We start from the raw sequence: 17,748 nt of genomic DNA, 5'->3' as shown, positions 1-17,748 counted from the left end.
TTGACTACACAACGAGGTTGTCGTGTAGCGAAAGGCGCCCCGAGCTAAATCAGGAGGGAAATGCAAGATCTGGAAAAAGTGCTTGAACCCCGAGAACGAGCAGAGGAGTGTCTGCTCTGCTGTGAACACTTAAAAATGGACAAAAGAAAGCCGACTCATAAGTATGGAGAACAATCCTAATGCGAGATATGGTTTTATAAATACAGTTTCCAGAGGGGAGGGAGCGGGGCGATGGGAGAAACAGGTGAGAGGAGTAAGAGATACAAGCTTCCAGATACAAAATAAATGAGTTGCGAGGATGTAAAGTACAGCACAGGGAACGTAGTCAGTGGTCCTGTGATACTGTTGCATGGAGACTACACTCGTGGTGGCCAGCACCGACTAATGCATAGAATTGCCCAATCTCTACGTTATACACCGGACACTAACAGGACAGTGTATGTCAAATATACTTCAATAAATTAAAAAAACCAAACAAACTGGAAACACCCCCCAAAAAACAGACAAAAGAAAAAGCCCCAACTACAAATGGATAAAGGGTATGAAGACAATTCTCAAAAGAGTGCATCTAAAGGCACATATATATTCAAGTTCTCCCCCGTTCTCCGGCAGGCAGGGAGACGCATTCTAAAATCACAAGGATGGATCACTTCATACCCATCAGGGCAGCAATGTCCCCAGTGCCCTCGCTTTGGCTGATGATGGGAAATTCGTGCATTGGGGCAGAAGGGTGACGGGTCACAGAATCCTGGGAAGGTAATCTGTCAGCATCGATTAAAATAAAAGTTTATGCCTTCGAACCAGCAACGCCCCTCCTGGGAATTCATCTGTGGAAATAAAAATACTGATACTGGCCAGGATATTTACTGCCCATGGTTCTCAGCTGGCGAGGGGGGAGGGGATGCCCACATCGTGGGGTGTCATCAGTCTTTCAAAGAACGAAGCCAGTTCCCTCTAGATGCTGGTGGGGATTCTAGCAGGTGTTGGCGAGTGTGAAGAGTAAGAAGCAGATAAATGTGATTATGACGGATTCATTTTGTAAAATAATGACCCCCAAACCCCTGTATGGGTGTGTGTATATAGTATATACTTACATAGGTCTAGAGAGAAAAATGTGAACCAAAACAATAGAGTTTGTTATCATGGGCTACCTGATGGGGGATGTGGTATGGGAATGGGGAAGGGGAAGCATCCATAATAAAAACACCGTGTTTCAATTATGCCCATTCATGTAAATGAGGAGAGCCACCGAGCCCTGGTCACCCCAATGCTCGTGGGGGTCACCCTGGTGCGGCACGATTCAAGGACATCTTCTTTATATCTGCTTATACTGTCTGAATTCTTTACAATAAGCATGTATTATTCATAGAACCAGAAATAGCCCACAGAAAGCTGTTTTCATTGCAAGGTGGAGGGGAGAAGAAAGAGAGTGTCCTGGCATGGGGACCCTGCGTCCCAGGAGGCCGGACTCCCCTGCAGGGACAGTGATGGAGAACTTGGGCATTCTGCCTGCCTCCCACCCCTCATGGCTGCTCTACCTAGTTTCTGGGGAAAGATCTACAGGCCCTTGGTGCCCATCCCCCTGCCCCAAAGATCAGCCCTGTCCCGCGCAGGAGCCTGGGGCAGCTCAGCTACCTTCACAGTCATCATTGTCTCTGAAAACCTTTTGTATTGAGATTATTGGATACTCACAGGCAGTTGTAAGTAACAATCAAGAGCCAGGATACCCTTCACCTGGTTTCCCCCAAAGGTAACACCTTGCAAACCCATAGTACAATGTCACAAACCAGACAACTAACGTTGATATCATCCACCTGCCTTATTCAGATTTCCGTGGCTTTACTTGAACTCCTGCGTGGGTGTGCACTTAGTTACACGTAATCTCATCACACACGCAGACTGCTGTGGGCACCGCCCCAGGCAGGACCCGTTACACACGAGGACCCCCTCCTGCTACCCCTTGACAGCCGCAGTCCCCTCCCTCCCTCTCCCCAACTCCTGGTACCATGAATCAGTCCTCTCTTTCTAGAATTCTGCCATTTTGATAGCGTTCTATAAATGGAATCATGCAGCTGTTTAACACAGCATAATTCCCATCATCATCCTTTAGGATCTGAAAGTGGACCGATGGCAGCGCGGGCTTGAGGTCGGAGACCCGGCTGGAGTTTCCAGATCCTTTTGTCTGAGTCTCCGTTGTCTCACCCAGAACAGGAGAATAGCAGTGCTTACAGGGATGGAGGGAGGTGGGCTTTTCTGCTATGCACACCAGCAGTGTTCACCCACAGTGCACATTAATGGCCCAGCTGCTTTAGGTGGGTCACAACTGTGATCCTGTTTCCACGGCCTCGCCTGCCCGTGAAGCAGGTTCTGTTCTTCCCATCACTCAGACGGTGATGGTGGGAGCAAATGGTGGAACCAGGACTCACATCCCAGAATGTCTGGCAGGTGTGGGGGGCGGCACCGTTTCTACTGGACGGGGAAGAGAGTGAGGCTCAGAGCATTGAGGGACTTGTCCCAGGGACACAGCTAATTTGTGGCCGAGACCGCAGCAGAGCCTGGTGCTCCCCACCCCTCCCCCAGCACCGGTTCTTCTGTGCCCCTAGGTCTCAGGGGGCCGCCCGGAGCTTTCCTGAGCATCTCCCCAGCAGCAGGGTGGTTTTCTGCTACTTAGGACATGCGGAGTGCCGTGGTGGCGTCTGTCACTGTGGCCGGTGCCAGTCCCGACTCAGCCACTTACCAGCTGGGGACCTTGGGTAAGTTGTTGAACCTGTACATTTCTCAGTGTCTCAGGATAAGGAGGGATTAAAATGCATTAATTCGTATGAAGCTCAGACAATGCCTGGCACGGTGCGTGCTCAGTAAATGTGAGTCATTATTAACAATGTGATGGTTTCTCTATCCCCAGAGCCAGGCTGCCAGTGCTCCGCATTCTGGCTCTATCGGCTGTGCGCTCTTGGGCAAGTTACCTAACCTCTCTGTACCTAGGGCTGCTGTGTGGATTAAACGGGTTGATGCTCACAGAATGCCTGCATCAGTACCTGTCAGAGCAAGCTTGGCCAGCTCGTGCTTATTACTACCCCTCCCCCAGCATGGCCCACCACCCGGAAGCCAAGTCTTACAAGGTGGATCTGTTTCAACCATCTAGCTGGGGGTTGGGGTGCTACTTAGACGGTTCTGACTTGTCCTCCTGGGATGATAGCTCAAACTGCCCTGGTTCTGGCCTTCAACCTCCCTCACCTCTACCTTCCTACCCAGCCCTCATGCAAATGCCAGAGTCCGCCAACCAGCTCCAGTGGCCTGTTCCAAATTCCTTAATGACCCAAAGTCCCAGTGGGGCTTTCAGGGTCCTTGCCAGCCTCTTAATCTTGTGTGCTCCCCACAGGGCAGCAGGCCTGAAATCTGTGTCTCAGTCTTCATGCCTCCATGGTCCCTCCGCACCTGCTATTCCCACTGTTTCCTCCCCACTTGTCTAACTTCTGGGCAAGTGTCTCCTCCTCCAGGAAGCCTCTCCTGACTCCCTGAAGTGGTCCTAGGAGTTCTTTCCCCTACACTCCTATCGCCTGGACTACCCCATCGTAATGATCCACTGTGGTCTCTCCCACTGACCCAGGAGCCACTTGGGCTGTTTCTGGGCCATGTCCCTGCTGCGTGGGCAAAGTACCATTGTGCAGTGGCTGCCCATCTATGTCTGTGGACTCACCAATGGTGCTGGTGGGGCCGCCGGCCCTTCTGCACGTGACCACGCCTCCTTCAATCTTCCCACTCATGCCTTTCCTCAAGAACCCTTGATGGCCTCCTTCCCGCTGGAAGATTAGGTCCAAACTCAGGGCCTTCACGCTACTGCTTGCTCTCCCTGGAATATCCGCTCTTCCTCTTTGTCCAGCTAGCCAACACGCAGGGGGCTGACTTCCTCAGGGAAGGCCAGGCCCTCAGATCAAGCCAAGTTCCACATGTGATCTCCTAGTACCTTTTCCCCCTCCTTAGGAAAGATCACAATTGTAGTTAAATTATTCTATAATTTACAATAACATTCTGGAACCTGTAAATGTGGTCTTATTTGGCAAAAAGGTCTTTGTAGATGTGATTATGTTAAGGATCTTGAGGTGAGATAATCTTGGATTGGCTCAGTGGGTCCTAAATCCACAGAGCAGAGTCTTTATAAAAGAGGAGGTGTAGGGGCACCTGGGGGGCTCCCTCGGTGAGGTGTCCAGCTCTCGATTTCGGCTCAGGTCATGATCCCAGGATTGTGAGATCGAGCTCCACGTCAGGCTCCACACTGGGGTGGAGCCTTCTTGGGATTCTCTCTCTCCCTCTCTCTCTGTCCTCCCCCACCCCACTCATGAGGTTGCTCTCTCTCTCAAAAATAAATTAAAAATTAAAATAAATAAATAAATAAATAAATAAATAAATAAATAAAAGAGGAGGCGCAGACAGAGGAGGACGCCTCGTGGAGGCAGAGGCAGAGATCTGAGTGACGTCGCCACAAGTCCAGGAGCCCGGAGCCCCTAGAAGCTGAGAGGCAGGAAAGAATCTCCCCTCAGCTTCTAGAGGGAACACGCCCCTGCCAGTTGCTGGACTTGGGACTTGTGACCTACAATATCACGAGAGCACACATTTCTCTTGTTTTAAGCCTCCTGGTCTGTGGTAACGTTTGATGGCAGCCTTCGGAAAGTAACACAGATGCATATACACTAACTCATTTAATCCCCACCCGAACCCATGAGGTTGTTACTATTTCAAGCTCCATTTTACAGATAAGGAAACTGAGGAAAGCAAAGGGTCAATAACTTGCCTAAGGCCACCAGCTAGTAAGTGGCCAAGCTGGAATGCCCCCCCACTGCCGCTCCCCGCTGCACCCCGGACACCTGGCCCCAGCAGAGGCATGCTGGCAGGCAGTAACTGCTCTCTGCTCTGCTCCCCATCTGGAAAGCGACAGGAGCCCCTTCCCCAAGACCCTCAAACGTGGATGGCCTGTCGGGATGGGGGCTCACAACTTCTCAAAGAGCAGCATGTCTGATAAGAACGTCTGTCCTCATGCTGAGCTGAAACATGCCTCACGGCTGCTTGGCAGCCTGGGCTCACATACCACAGCTCCCACGGTACCTGGAAGGCTGCTCTGGAGATAGCCGGACTCTTGGTTCCCACGTTGCTGCTTCCTGTGTGTTCTGGGCCCCAGGGCCTCCTCATTCCCAGTGAGGAGAAAGTGATGGTACCTGCCTTTTCGGTGGTCCTGAGCCGGGAAGCATCCATGCGGTGCCTCTCTGCTGAGAGGCAGAAGCAGCAGACCAGGACATTTAAAATACGCACATCCGACAGTGGTCCCACAGACCACCTTCCCTGGCGAGACAGTCTCAGGATCAACTCCAAAGTCTTTCCCACAGCCTCCAGATCTTACACATCCTGGCCTCTGCCCATCTGCCCATCCCCCTCCTTGCTATTCTCCTCCTCCCCTCTCTGTAGCCCAGAGACGCCCCCTCTTCTTTAGATTCTCAAATATGCCACATTTTCCTCCAATCAAGCTGCTTACCTGAATGTGCTTCCTTTCCTTTTCTTTGCAGGAATATAAGCTCCAGGAGGGCGGGGGCCTTCTTTCTGTACACTGCGGCATCCCTAGATCTTAATGGCTCCCTGGTACATAGTAGATGCCCAGTAAATATTTGTGGAAAGGAACTGAATGAACGGATCTTTGACTGGATAAATGCTACCCTTCCTTCAAGCCTCCGCTGGACATCACATTATTCATTCCACTATTTTTTGGTGGCAGGGTGATTTTTTGCCTAGTGTTAAGACTCCTGGCTCTGCCACTTGCTAGCTGTGTCACTTTCAACATTTCCTTTAACCTGTGACCCTGAGATTTCCGTCTGCACAAAGGGGAGAATACAGGACAATCGGCAGTTGTGTCTTCCCTGACCACCGATGGCCTAGGATGGCCACAGTCCCAGGTGAGTGCAGGGATGAGCCTCCTGGGGCCTTTAGCCTTTACTGGAGGCGGCAAACTCCTCCCCGGTGCCGCACCGACCCAATGGGCGCCACGACCCCGCGCGACACGGGGCGCTTAGCGACGGGACCCCAGCCGTTCCGGCGCCGGCGGCGCTGCCAAGTGCGCACGCTCAGGCCTCCTGGCACCTCCTTTGGCTGCCGCCAAACCGCTCCCGGCCTCGGCCCAGAGCGGGGGCGGGGTGAGCGCCGCGCCTTCCCCCTGACTGGCAGGAGGACGGGCCAATAGGAGGGGAGACCCGGGGAGGGGCGGGGCCGCGCCGCGAGCCGGGCGCCGGGCGGTCGCAGAAGCTGCAGCCGGGAGCGTGCGGCACGCGCCTGCCGGCTGCCCCGAGCGCGGTCACCGGCGCCGCCGCACCTCGACCCCCGCCCAGCTGAGCCGCGCGCGCATCTGTCCGTCTTCCTCGGTTGCTTCTTACGATTTTTCTTTCTTTCTTTTTATTTTTTTATTTTTGCACGCAACCTTTTTCTGTTCCGTTTTGTCCTTTTTAAGGCGGGGGCGGCGGCAGCGTAAGCTCGGGGCGGGGAGGGGGTGGCCGGAGGATGCGGCGCGGGGCTGCGCTCGCTACGTCCGCAGCTGCTGCCCGGCTCGGGCCTGAGCGCCGAGCAGGTGGGTACAGGTGCGCCGGGGGGGCGGGAGGCGCGCCCCGGCCGAAGGGGACCCGTGTACCCAGCGACCGATGGGCGGACCCCGCGGCAGGGGACGCGGTGACCGGTGCCGCCCCGCCCCATCGCCCACCTCCCCTTCTTCCAGCCTTCGCACCCCTCCAGATCCCCTGCCGCTCTCGCGTCTCACCTCCGTGGTCCCCCACCCTTCCGTTCCCATCCCCCATTCCCCTCCAAATCCCCCTGCAGCGTCTCCCAGCAGGAGGACTCTGCGTCGCCTCCCTCCATAGGCCCCCTCCCCGTTCTGCCCCCAGCCCTCTTCTCTCCCGCACGCCACCCCTATTTCCACTCCTCTCCCCATTCCACCCCCGAGCCAAGGAGGGGGAGGGGACCCACCGGCTGCCTCCAGGGAGTGGCGCGGGGGGCGTGGCCGGCCGGTTCCCTTGGAGTCCTACCCACTGAGTAAGTCAGGGTCCCCCCAGGTCCCGGCCGAGGTGTCACAGAGGTTGGAGCCCGAGGCCTCTCCGGGGCGGCGGGGAGGCCAGGAGGGCGAGGCCGCCCTGCCTGCACCCCCGCCCCACGCGCAGCACCCGCGGCGGCGGCCCCTGCCACGCACACCCCCGCGCTGCTCCGCCCACGTGGGCTCCGGGAGGAGGTTGAAGCGCGGGGAAAAAAGGCTGGTACCCACCCTGCTGCCCCGCCGGCGCGCCCTGGGCGCACGCAGCCTCCGGAGATGGCGCACAGGGATTGGCTCCGCGGGGGCCGGGCACCTTGCCGGGGCGCCCTGCGTTCAGGCCTCGGCCTGTGGGCCTGCGTTAGTGCCGGTGCCCTGGTCCCCAGCCCCCTTCCCCCTCACTCCATCACTCCACCCTCCCTGCTGCAGGCTCTTGAGGATCCGGCCTCGTCATCCCTGATGGAAGCTGCTTGCCAGGCTGGAGTCTTTGGCCATAGAAGCAGCCCCCCCTTCACACACACCACCCCTACACCACCACCCCTCCCAACACACAGTAGTCTGCCTTTCTCCTGATGGCTTGGCCGGCCTGGGCTCTCTGCCAGCCTCTGCCCGGCTCTTTAGACTCCAGAGATACAGTATCTAACCGCCGGTCCTCCGCCACCCCCACCCTTTGCACGCACACTCACAGGCACACTGTCCTTGGCCTTTGCTTGTGCTGTTCCCTCTCTGGGAACGCCCTTCCTTCAACTGGCCAGCTCCTTCTCCATGAAGGTCAGGGAGAACCTTGCTCCCCCGAGCTTCCTTGTGTGGCAGAGCTGGACACACTGCTGTCCTGTCTGATGGTCTCCGCCTCCCAGGCCAGATTGGGAGGTTTGGAAGGGCAGGGGCAGCATCAGCCCTTCGTGCACAGCTCTGGTCACAGTAAATATCCCACTTGAGGGGGGCCCTCCCTGCTGAGTGGCCTGCTGGTGTAGGGTGAGTCTTTGGAGATGCTGGCTTCTCCTCCAGACCTTGGGTAGGTGGGCACTTGGAGCCCAGAAGCCCAGATGGACAAGGGGGTTTGGGGATGGCACGGGGTGGTCAGGACCCCCCTCCGACGCTTACTCCGACTTCCAGGAGAGCTGCTGCTCTGAGAGAGGTCTTCCAGACAGGGCATGACTGCGAAGTGTGTGTCGTTGAGACCCTTGCACGTGGTCTGTAATGCTGAGCGTCTCTCCAGAGCTTGTGGGTAACTCCCACCTTGAGACTTGTCACAGCGAGAGTTCCCTTGAAGGGTCAGAGTGTGGGCCCCACAAATGCGATCGTTGCCATTGTCCTTCACCCACCATCCTTAGCCCCCACTGCCTCTGTGACCTCACATGTTCCTCACATCCTGGCTTCCCTGGCCCCCCTCTCTCCCTTGTCCCACTGTCTCAGCCTCATGCGCACCTCCGTGTTCCCCAGACCTTCCTTCACACCTAGGCTTCTCCCCGCAGACTGTGGTTTTGTTTGGTTTTGGTTTCGGTTTTTGGTTTTCCTGGGAAATGTGCCTCTCCTCTTCCTGGAGAACTCCTATTCATATGTGAAGGCCCAGGTCTCCCGTGACGTCTTGGTGATGTTTCCTGACTTTGCCAAACAGATTGTGGGTTCTCTCATCTGTGCTCTTTTAGAACATATATCCGTGTATAGTTTCATATGTGCGTTGTTTTTCCTTAAGCAGACCTTGCCCACTGGAGACTGGGGTCACAGTGAGGTTTGAGGGGGAGCCCTGCTTGGACAGGGGCTCCCCCTTCTTGGGGAGGCAGTCACGCCCGCACCGATTATGCCAGCTCTATGAGAGGAACATGCTTAGGGAGGGACAGAGTTTGACAGTCTCTCCTTGGCCTGGCCAGAAGGCTTCGTGGTGAGGAGGCAGGATTGGAGGCCCCACTCTGTTAGTGGCGAGGTCGGTGGGGCCGGGAGAGGAGCGGCAGAAAGCACAGTTGCTGAGCAGGGCGTTCGCCAGCATGAGAACAGGACCCTGCCTTTCTGCGGGCTCTGCAGCCAGACTGCCTGGTGTCTACTGGGGCCTGGCCCTCACCCAGCTGGGGCTGAGGAAGCGCCTCCCACCTGGGCTTTGTGACTAAAACGGGGTGCCTCCCGCAGAAAGATTGTGGACGACTGTGCCATGTTCTGGGTCTCCTCGCTTGGTCTCCTTGGGGTGTTTGAGTTGACTTCTGGGGCTCCTGAGGTCGGCTCACCTTTGTCCTGTTCCTTAAGGCTGTGTGATCTTGGGCCACAGGACTAGCCTTTCTGAGCCTCCATTTCCTGTACGAATGGGGACAGTGGTCTCTCTGGCTGGGCTGGCATGGGCATCAGAGTGTGGGCTCTGGGCACAGGCACCACTTTATAAGTGGTCATGATGATGAGGGAGTGTCTGGTTAAAAAAGTAGTGCTTTGGTTTTGTCCCAGAGCAGTCACCCCAGTTAGAGGCCCTCCGTGTCCCTCCCTAGCTAACAACATCAGGCCAAGAAGCTAAATAGTCCATAAAGGGGAGCGAGAGATGGAGGGAGCGGGTGCATTTTGGCTAACAGGAGCGGTGCACACTTGTGTGAAAACGTGCCAAGGGCTGCGGGCAGGAGTCCTGAGCTCGTGGCGCACGTGAAGCCCACCCACCCAGCTTCACTTACCAGCTCCTCTGATAATTCTGTCATCTGGGCGTCTTTCCTGCTCGGTGGTTACAGTGATTTCCACCCAGTTCCTGGGGAGACTCTCACACCCTTAAAGGAACAAGCCATCAGCACCGGCCAGCTAGGTGAGCTGAGCCGTGAAGGGACAGGGCTGGAACAGGGCCGGGGCTGCACTGAGGACCAGCTCGGACCCTCTGGCTGTGTTGCCTTGGGCAAGTCATTTAACCACTCGATGCCTGGTTCCTTTTCCTGGGATGCTCACATGAGGAATAGAGCTGTCCTTGCTCCAGCTCCCACTCCTGCTGGGAATTCTCTCGCTGTAGCTGCACAGCACCCCTCTAGGGAAGGGCTTCTATGAGCACCTGACCAGGAGGGGCTGAGCCTGGAGGTGGAGGTGGAGGGAGGCAGAGGCGGAACTCAACCAGTGGGGGTCCCACGCTCCAGAACTTAGGTGTTCCCCATGGAACACGCACGTCCCTGTAATGGAAAGTCGACCTTCCTACAGGGCCCACGTGAGGAATCAATCAGAGGAGGCTTCTCAGTGCTTTTAATCAAAATAGGTTACCTGGAAGCCAGTAGAAGCCATTAGCGTTGCTGCAATCTGAGGCTCAGAAAAGGACTCCAGGGCCGGCCAGCAGTGGGACCTTGCTTGTCATTGTCACTCAAGCCCTGAACACTGTCAGAAAATGTTTTCTTTGCTCTGGACTTTCCGAGGCGAGGTGGACAGCCCGAGGATATGGACCAGCGGGGAGGGGCAGGAACAAGGGAGGGTGGCCTGGGAGCCTCAGGCTGTGAGGCAGGGATTAGGGGCCCCTCCTGTAGGAGGTGGGTGGGGAAGAGCTTGCAGAGAGTGGCGAGGGCTGGTCCAGCATGTCCCGAAAGCAGCAGATTGAGGGCGGGGCCCCCTCTCCAGCAGGCACTGAGGCTTTGCTCTCGCTTCCGTATTAGTATTTATTTTTGGAACTGCAACAGGAAGTATTTTACCTCTCATTCATTTGTAGAAATGAATTGAGATTAAAGCCATTTTTCTTAATTGTAGCAGTTAACATTTGTTAAGCGCTTACCAAGGGCCAGGGTGTGTGCCCAGGGTCGACCTGCTGCAGCCCTATCAGCCCGCCGCCTGCTTCTGTAAATAAAGTTTTATTGGCACCCAGCCGCACCCATTGGCGCACCTGTTGTCTGTCGCTGCTTTCCTGCTGCGTTGACAGAGTTGCGCAGCTGTGGCCCGCACCTGTAAAGCCAGAAACACTTACTACCTGTCCCTTTGCAGCCGGAAGGAGTTTGCTGCTCCCTGGTCTGTGCTGTCCCGGATTTGGGTTCATTCCGTTCTGGACACAAGCCCAGAGGGAGGTGCCTTGCATTTCTCACTTTACAGATGGGTACGGACAACGTCTGAAGCATGGGGTCACAGAGCTGGTAAGTGGGGAGCAGGGATCTGCACCCAAGCAGCCCACATTATTATTTTTTGGGGAGATTTATATATTCTTAATTAGCTTCTAATTGGATTTTACCATGTTTAGAGAATATGGTCTGTATGATATCTACTTTTAAAAATTTACTGACAATTTCTTGTGTTTTTTTTTTTTTAAGATTTATTTATTTTAGAGAGAGTGAGAGAGAGCGCTTGCATGCAGGGGTGGGGGAGGGGCAGAGGGAGAGAGAATCTCAAGCCAACTCCCTGCTGCGTGTGGAGCCTGAGCAGGGCTCCATCCCATGACCCTGAGACCATGACCTGAGCCGAAATCAAGAGTTGGATGCTTAACCAACTGAGCCACCCAAGTGCCCCTACTGACAATTTCTTGATGACCTGGTACCTGATCATTTCTGAAAACATCTTTGTGTTACATGTGTACGTAATACTTAGTAATGGTTATCACGTTAAGCACGTTTAAGTGTACTGAACAGTGGCAGTAAGCATGTTCACATTGTTGTGTCCAGAACTTTCCCGTCATCCCAAACTGGCAATCCACACTCTTAACCATGACCCCGTGCTGCCTTGTAGGAGTTTTGCAGGAAAAAAGCAAACGTTAGTGGTATCAGAATTTAGCACAGGAGGCTTTTAACAGCAGCTTTGGGTTCGAATGCTGGCTCATTTGCCAGCTGATGGTGGACGAGCCTGTGTATTCCTCTGTGTCCTCCTTTGTGAAACAGGGACAGTCCCCGTCCCTGTCCCTGCAGATCATGTGGGTATGGGGATGAAATAAAGAGCAGAGGTGAAGGCCCAGCCTCGCGTGCTGGACAGTAGGTATGATGCTGTCCTCCAGCAGCCACACCTTAATGGGGTGTTAGGTCTGTCTTCTCTGTGAGGCCTGTGGTGTCCCCTTTATCCTTTCCATGTCCTGGAAGCATCCTCAGGACCCGTCACATGTCCCGAAGCCCCTGCCTGGACCTCAAAGGACCCAGATGCTGGGTGGATGTGGCCTCCTGCTGTTCTTTCTACCCCATGGCCCAGACTTGGCTGAAGGGCCACGCTAGGGAATGAAAGGAGGTTCTGTATGCGACCATCCCGAGACTGCCAAGGGCTGCCCATGTGGCAGTAATGCCCTTGTGTGTGCCAGGTCAGGGGACGCACTGGCTCGGCCTGCTGGCCCCAGCGCCTCTGCCTCGGCTGCATTTTGATTTGGGAGTCCTGGACTGGCCCCTGGCCCCTTCCTCAGAGCTGGAAGGGTGGGACGTATCACCGAGGGGTGTCCTGCTTCCTTGGCAGGATAGACAGCCCGTGAGGATCGCGAGCTTTCGGTGGTGGAGGCGAGGAGTGAGCTGGTGAAGGAGCTGTCCATGTCCCGGTCCCCTCTCTTCTCCCATTCTATCCCATTGCTTCTGGAGGCTGGTCACTCCTATCTGCTTGCTGAGACGCGGGGTTTTATTCAACAGGGTCACAACCTGACTATTCTGTTGAAATAGGTCTCCCCCTCACCCCTGCTTTTTTAAAAATTGAGGTGAAATTCACAGAACCTAAGATGAACCATTTTAAAGTGTATCATTCAGTGGCATTTAGCGCATTCGCAAAGTCGTGCAACCACGGCCTCTCTAGTTCCAAAACATTTTCATCTCCTGCCGTGAAAGCCCTGTCCCCGTTAAGCAGTTACTCCCCACTCCCCCCTCCCTCAGCCCCTGGCAACTGCCGGTCTGCATTGCGTCTCTAAGGATTTGCCCATCCTGGACATTTGGTATCAATGGAATCCTATTACAGGTGGCCCCTTGAGACTGACTCCTTTCACTCGGCATCATGTCCTCAGGGTTCACCCAGGTTGTAACGGGTGTCAGTGCTGCAGTACTTTTTATGGGTGAGTAATATTTCACCGTGTGGGTAGACCGCATTCTATTATCCGTTCATCTCTTGATGGATGTTTGGATGGTTTCCACTTTTTGGGTGGTGTGCATAGTGTTTGAAGCAAGGCTTAATGTGTTAAAATGTTCCTCCTGGGGCCCCTGCTGCCCAGGTTCCATTCTGGCACTTCCAGTGTCTCCTCTCACTGCCCATGCATCATTCATCCACTCAGCAGATGCTCCTGGATGTGAACTACACGCCGGGCGCTGTGCTGGGAGCTCCCAGCCTCGACTTGTTCTTGACATCTGGAGAATGGCTTATTGGCTTCTCATTTTCCAAGCTGGGGTGTGGGAGTGCCCTGAGACAGGAGGAATGGCGGGCGGGGGGGAGGCACCCTGTTGCTCCAGAGAGGCTGCTGGCATGGGAGCCCGGCTGCCTTTCTGTTGGTTCCTGGAACACACTGGACTCTTCCCGCTCGGAGGTTTGTGTTTGCTGCTTGCTGTCTGGCATGCTCTTCCCTGCCCTCGCCAGAACTATGGTCTTCTTATTCTTCACGTCTCGGTTTAAATTTCCCCTCCTCACAGAGGTCCTCCCTGTCCACCCGGGTAGATCCCCACCTCCCCTCCGCTGTTACTCTCACCATCCGAAGGGGGTTTTCTTTGCCTCTTATTGTTCCACCATCCCCATAAGCTGGGGCAAAAGCACCAGGAGGGCAGGAACCTTGCCTGTCGTGTTTGCGCTCATCTTTCAACACAGGATATTGGCACACAGCAGGTGCTCAATAAATAATTGCGGGTGTTGCTTGGAGTCAGATGTAACTTAACTTCCTGATTGCACCTTGTTACTCCGCGACCTGGAGCACATCTCCTAATCTTTCTGAGCCTCACTTCCTTTTTCAATCGATATGGAGACCATCCAGGGTCCCTAGCTGTGCAGACCGCCCAGAGCCGTGTCGGTGTGCAGCGGGTGTTTGTAACTGGTACTGAAGCTGGTAGTAGTTGGAGGTGTAGTCATAGTGAGTGTGAATGAGTCTCCACGTGCTGAGTGACGTATACGCTTGTTTGCCTGGACGTGGGCGGGGAAGCCCCTCGCTACTGCTCAGCGCCGTTGAGCCCTGAAATGGGGCTCTTCTGAATTGACCTGGGCTGGTGACTGCAACATACACACTGGATTTCTAAGACTTTGTATCAACAGGAGAGTGAAAAAGATCTCAGGAAAAACGTTAACATTGATTACACATCAAAACAATACTATTTTGGATCTGTTGGGCCAAATGAAATGTGAAATTCGTTTCACTTGTTTTTTTGTTTTGTTTTGTTTTGTTTTAAATGTGGCAACTAGAAAATTAAAAAATTAAAAATTGCGGGTGGGGTTCACATTCTATTTCTTGTGGGCGGAGCTGCTCAAGACTCTCATCTCCTTGAGGGAGGGGCGGGCTCCAGGGGGCTGAGGCTTTGCCTTCTAGGAAGTGCATGGCCAGAGGCAAGTTAATTAAATTTTGCTGGGCTTCGGTTTTCTCCTCTGTAAACAAGAAGCCCGGTCTGATGACGAGCAATGACAGTGCACATTTGCGGGCTTCCTGCGTGTCCCTGGAAGGAACGGGGCCCCATGAAGAGGAGGTGTGGCAAGGTCCCTGCCCACATCAGCTTTCATTCTGGGGAAGGAGAGACCCACACAATCTAAATAAAACACAAACCCAGTCACTAGGACTGTGATTGTTCTCTGAAGAATCTACGGAGGGAGGCGCCGTGGACATCATAACTGCCACGAGAGCCGGGTCTCTAGTCGGGAGCTCGCAGTGATGGATCTCCGTCTAGACTCTTGATGGCTCTAGCCTTTGTAATCCCAATGCATGGAATAACCACATCAGCATTTGCTGCTGTCCTCCGAAGAATTTGCAACCTCACGTGCATTTTCCATGACTACTAAATGCTGGAGTCCCATCCCGGCAGCTTCTCCACAGCCAGCTCTGATTGGATGAGAGCAGCTGATCAGCCAGCTTTGATTGGTCGAGGGCAGCTGCCTCTCAGGATATGACACGACCATTCGCTTACTGCGTGCATCTCCTCTGCTCTGCACCCCGTCTCCACTACTTCCTAGCAGGCCTGGGAGGGCATCTGCATTTCATCTCTGATCCAGCCAGGAACCACTAGGGGGACAAGTCACTTCACCCCTGGGAGCTCTGGTGTCCTTCTGGGGGGAATGACCCCCCCATTCCCATCGCTAGGTGCTTGTGCTCCACGTAGATGCCCGGGGAGGGCTTTGTTTCAGTTTTGCAGGGGTCACCTAATGTCCCTGTTTTCCACACGCACATCTGTCTGCAGGTGCCTGGCACGGTACTGCCTGCTGGGGTGGGAGGTTGAGAGTGGGGTGAGCTCACAAAGCAGCAGAAACGAGCCCCAGGGTGGGTCCTGGAGGCCAAGAGAGTCTTCCTTTCCAGCCCTCATCGGGCCCGCGCCACCTCAGTGTCGCAGCATGAGTGAATCACCTGAGGTTGCACAGGCAGAAATGGCAGTGGTGGGCCTGCTGCGGGCACTTGGACAGTTGCTGATGACAGATGAAAAGTGTGCAGACCTTAGCTGGGCGTTCAGAGCCCTCATGGCCTGCTCCCCACTCAATTGCCATTATTTACCCCAGTGGACTGTACCTCCCTGCTGAGCACTGCTCCTTCTCCGGATCCTTGTTTGCCAGCTCCCCCTGCCTGGAGTGGCTCCCCACCTCCCACCTGTGACATCCTGCTTGCTCCATGGCCCAGCTGGGATGTCACGTCCTCCATTCTTCCTGGGCCCGCAGGAGAGACCTGTTTGCTTACTCTACAAGTTCGGATTGAGTGAATGAAGTCACCAGGGCTGGATTAAGACAGGAATAGCCTGGAAGCAGAAGAATGGACCCAAGGGACTACTTCTCATCCCAATTTTATGAGCATGGTGTGCCTGCTCCTGCCTCCCTCTCTTCCCACACCTTCCGTGGGGCCTGTGTCCAGCTGCACCATCTGCCCACTGCTCCTCATGGAGGCAGGCTTCTGCACATGCTGTTCCCTCTGATGGATTTGCCGATTCGCTTTTCCTGTCCTCATCCGCGTGGTGAACCTCTTGCATTTGTGCTTAGGCTCCACCTTTAGCCTTATTTCCACCAGAAAACCTTCCCTGATGTCCCTTCCCCCCTCCCCCAGGCCAGGTCGGGCATGTCACCGGGGCTCCTGCTGCCCTAAGCATTCCCCTGCCACTGCCCTGGACGTGGTATTGCAGCTGTCAGTGACTTATCTGACTCTTCCACTAGAACAGAAGGCTCCAGAAGGTTCTGGGAGGCTTGAGATGCCATCTGACTCACAGGCGGCTTCCCAGAGCATGGCACAGGGCGGGCTGCACAGTAGGTGGTTGGTAGATTTGGGGCCTTTAGTCTCACAGATCCCGATAATCCCGATAATGGCAGTGCTGGGAGGGGCCCCAGCTGGGAAGCGGTCAGTTGTCCCTGTGGCTTGTGTCGGGTCTGCTCTGTCCTTACCTAACCTCACTCCACTCTCTGTAGCAGCAGAGTCACGCCTCTCATGACTACCCCACGAGCCTTAGATACCGCGTTCCTTAGGCTGAAAGACCCCAGCGGCTGTGTTAGCCCAGAGAGGACATCGTAGAGCTTCTTAGCTTCTTCATAACGTCGCCTTCCCCTGCACGCAGGGATCTCACCATCTCACGGCGCAGCCCGCCTGTGGTTCAGAACAACGGATACACTAGCAAGCTGTTCTTCAGAATCCAAAACATCGCCTGTTTACTGAAGGTCGTAGTTCCTGTTAAATTGTCCTGCTTTCTCCCTTTCTCCCAAAGCGGCACCTCACAATGCACTTTGGAAGATGTGGCTGCTTTTGGGAAATTGGCAGAACTGCTTCCTGGGCCAGGGCAGCGGGTGAGTGAGCTCATTGAGCCGGGCAGTAATTGGGTTCCTGCAGCAAGTCTGCGGTCCTTCCAGGCTGAGGGCTAGACGTTCTTTTTTGCCAACTAGATACCTTACTGTGAATAAAGGGCCTGGATGTGTATAAATTGTGCCTAATCTGTTAAAACCTTCAGGCAAACGGGTTCTTTACTGACATTTATCTCTCCCTGGAGTTACCCGGGGTGAGCACAGTGGATGACAGCCTGGGCATTTTAGATCCCCTGAGTCTTCTACAGGGGTGACTAAACGCAAATGCAAGACACTTCAGACCAGAGACACAAGCAAGTCCTATTGCTGGGTAAGATATTGGAAATCGGGGGTGCTCCGGCCAGATGATCGGGGAGGGGGGCCAGGTGCCCCAGACCTCAAGTGTTGACAACATAGATTGTGAATTTGGGATTTCACACTTCACAAGCTCCTGAGTTGTAGCTTCCCTTCATGTTTGTTGATGAACCAGAGGGCTTAGTAGGGAAACTAAGAGGTCAAGTGACCAGGAGGTTGGGGGCATAAGTCACTCAGACAGGGATGTGGGCTGATCAGTTTGGGATGGGGTCTTAACTGTCCATTGTGACAGCTACACAAGGGACCTCTGTTCACCAGAGTCTCGTTAGCATCTGTGCCAGGTCTGCAAGAGCAATGCCATGCATTTGAAAATACCCATGCTGTGGCCTTTGTTGTGAATTCCAAACAGCACTTCCCACTTCGGTTTGAAGCACTGAGCTGTTCTCACACTTTTAGTTGCTCCATGTCATGAAGGTGATTCCCAAAACATTGCGAGTGGCCCCATCCCTCCTGGTGGGCAGGTCAAGTTGTAGCTTCAAATCCTCCAACCCAGGAAGCTGGTA

At 54.6% G+C, this 17,748-nt stretch overlaps 1 protein-coding gene across 2 annotated transcripts in view; it reads left to right on the top strand.

Annotated features, from left to right (window-relative positions):
* The first annotated feature begins 6,287 nt into the window (after positions 1–6,287).
* Positions 6,288–17,748, top strand: part of JAKMIP1 (janus kinase and microtubule interacting protein 1) — a 106,638-nt gene continuing 95,177 nt past the window's right edge. The window contains exons 1-2 of one of the 2 annotated variants that reach the window (XM_040625111.1): positions 6,288–6,607; positions 10,976–11,121. The gene's annotated coding sequence lies outside the window, so the exon portion shown is untranslated. The remainder of the gene's footprint in view (positions 6,608–10,975; positions 11,122–17,748) is intronic. The other variant, XM_040625109.1, reaches the window with a different exon arrangement.

This window comes from Ursus maritimus, unplaced genomic scaffold (genome assembly GCF_017311325.1).
Source record: "Ursus maritimus isolate PB19 unplaced genomic scaffold, ASM1731132v1 scaffold_8, whole genome shotgun sequence".
In the NCBI taxonomy this organism is placed as follows: Eukaryota; Metazoa; Chordata; class Mammalia; order Carnivora; family Ursidae; genus Ursus; species Ursus maritimus.
Note: the sequence above shows the minus strand (reverse complement) of the source record. Positions and strands in the feature narration are given on the sequence as shown.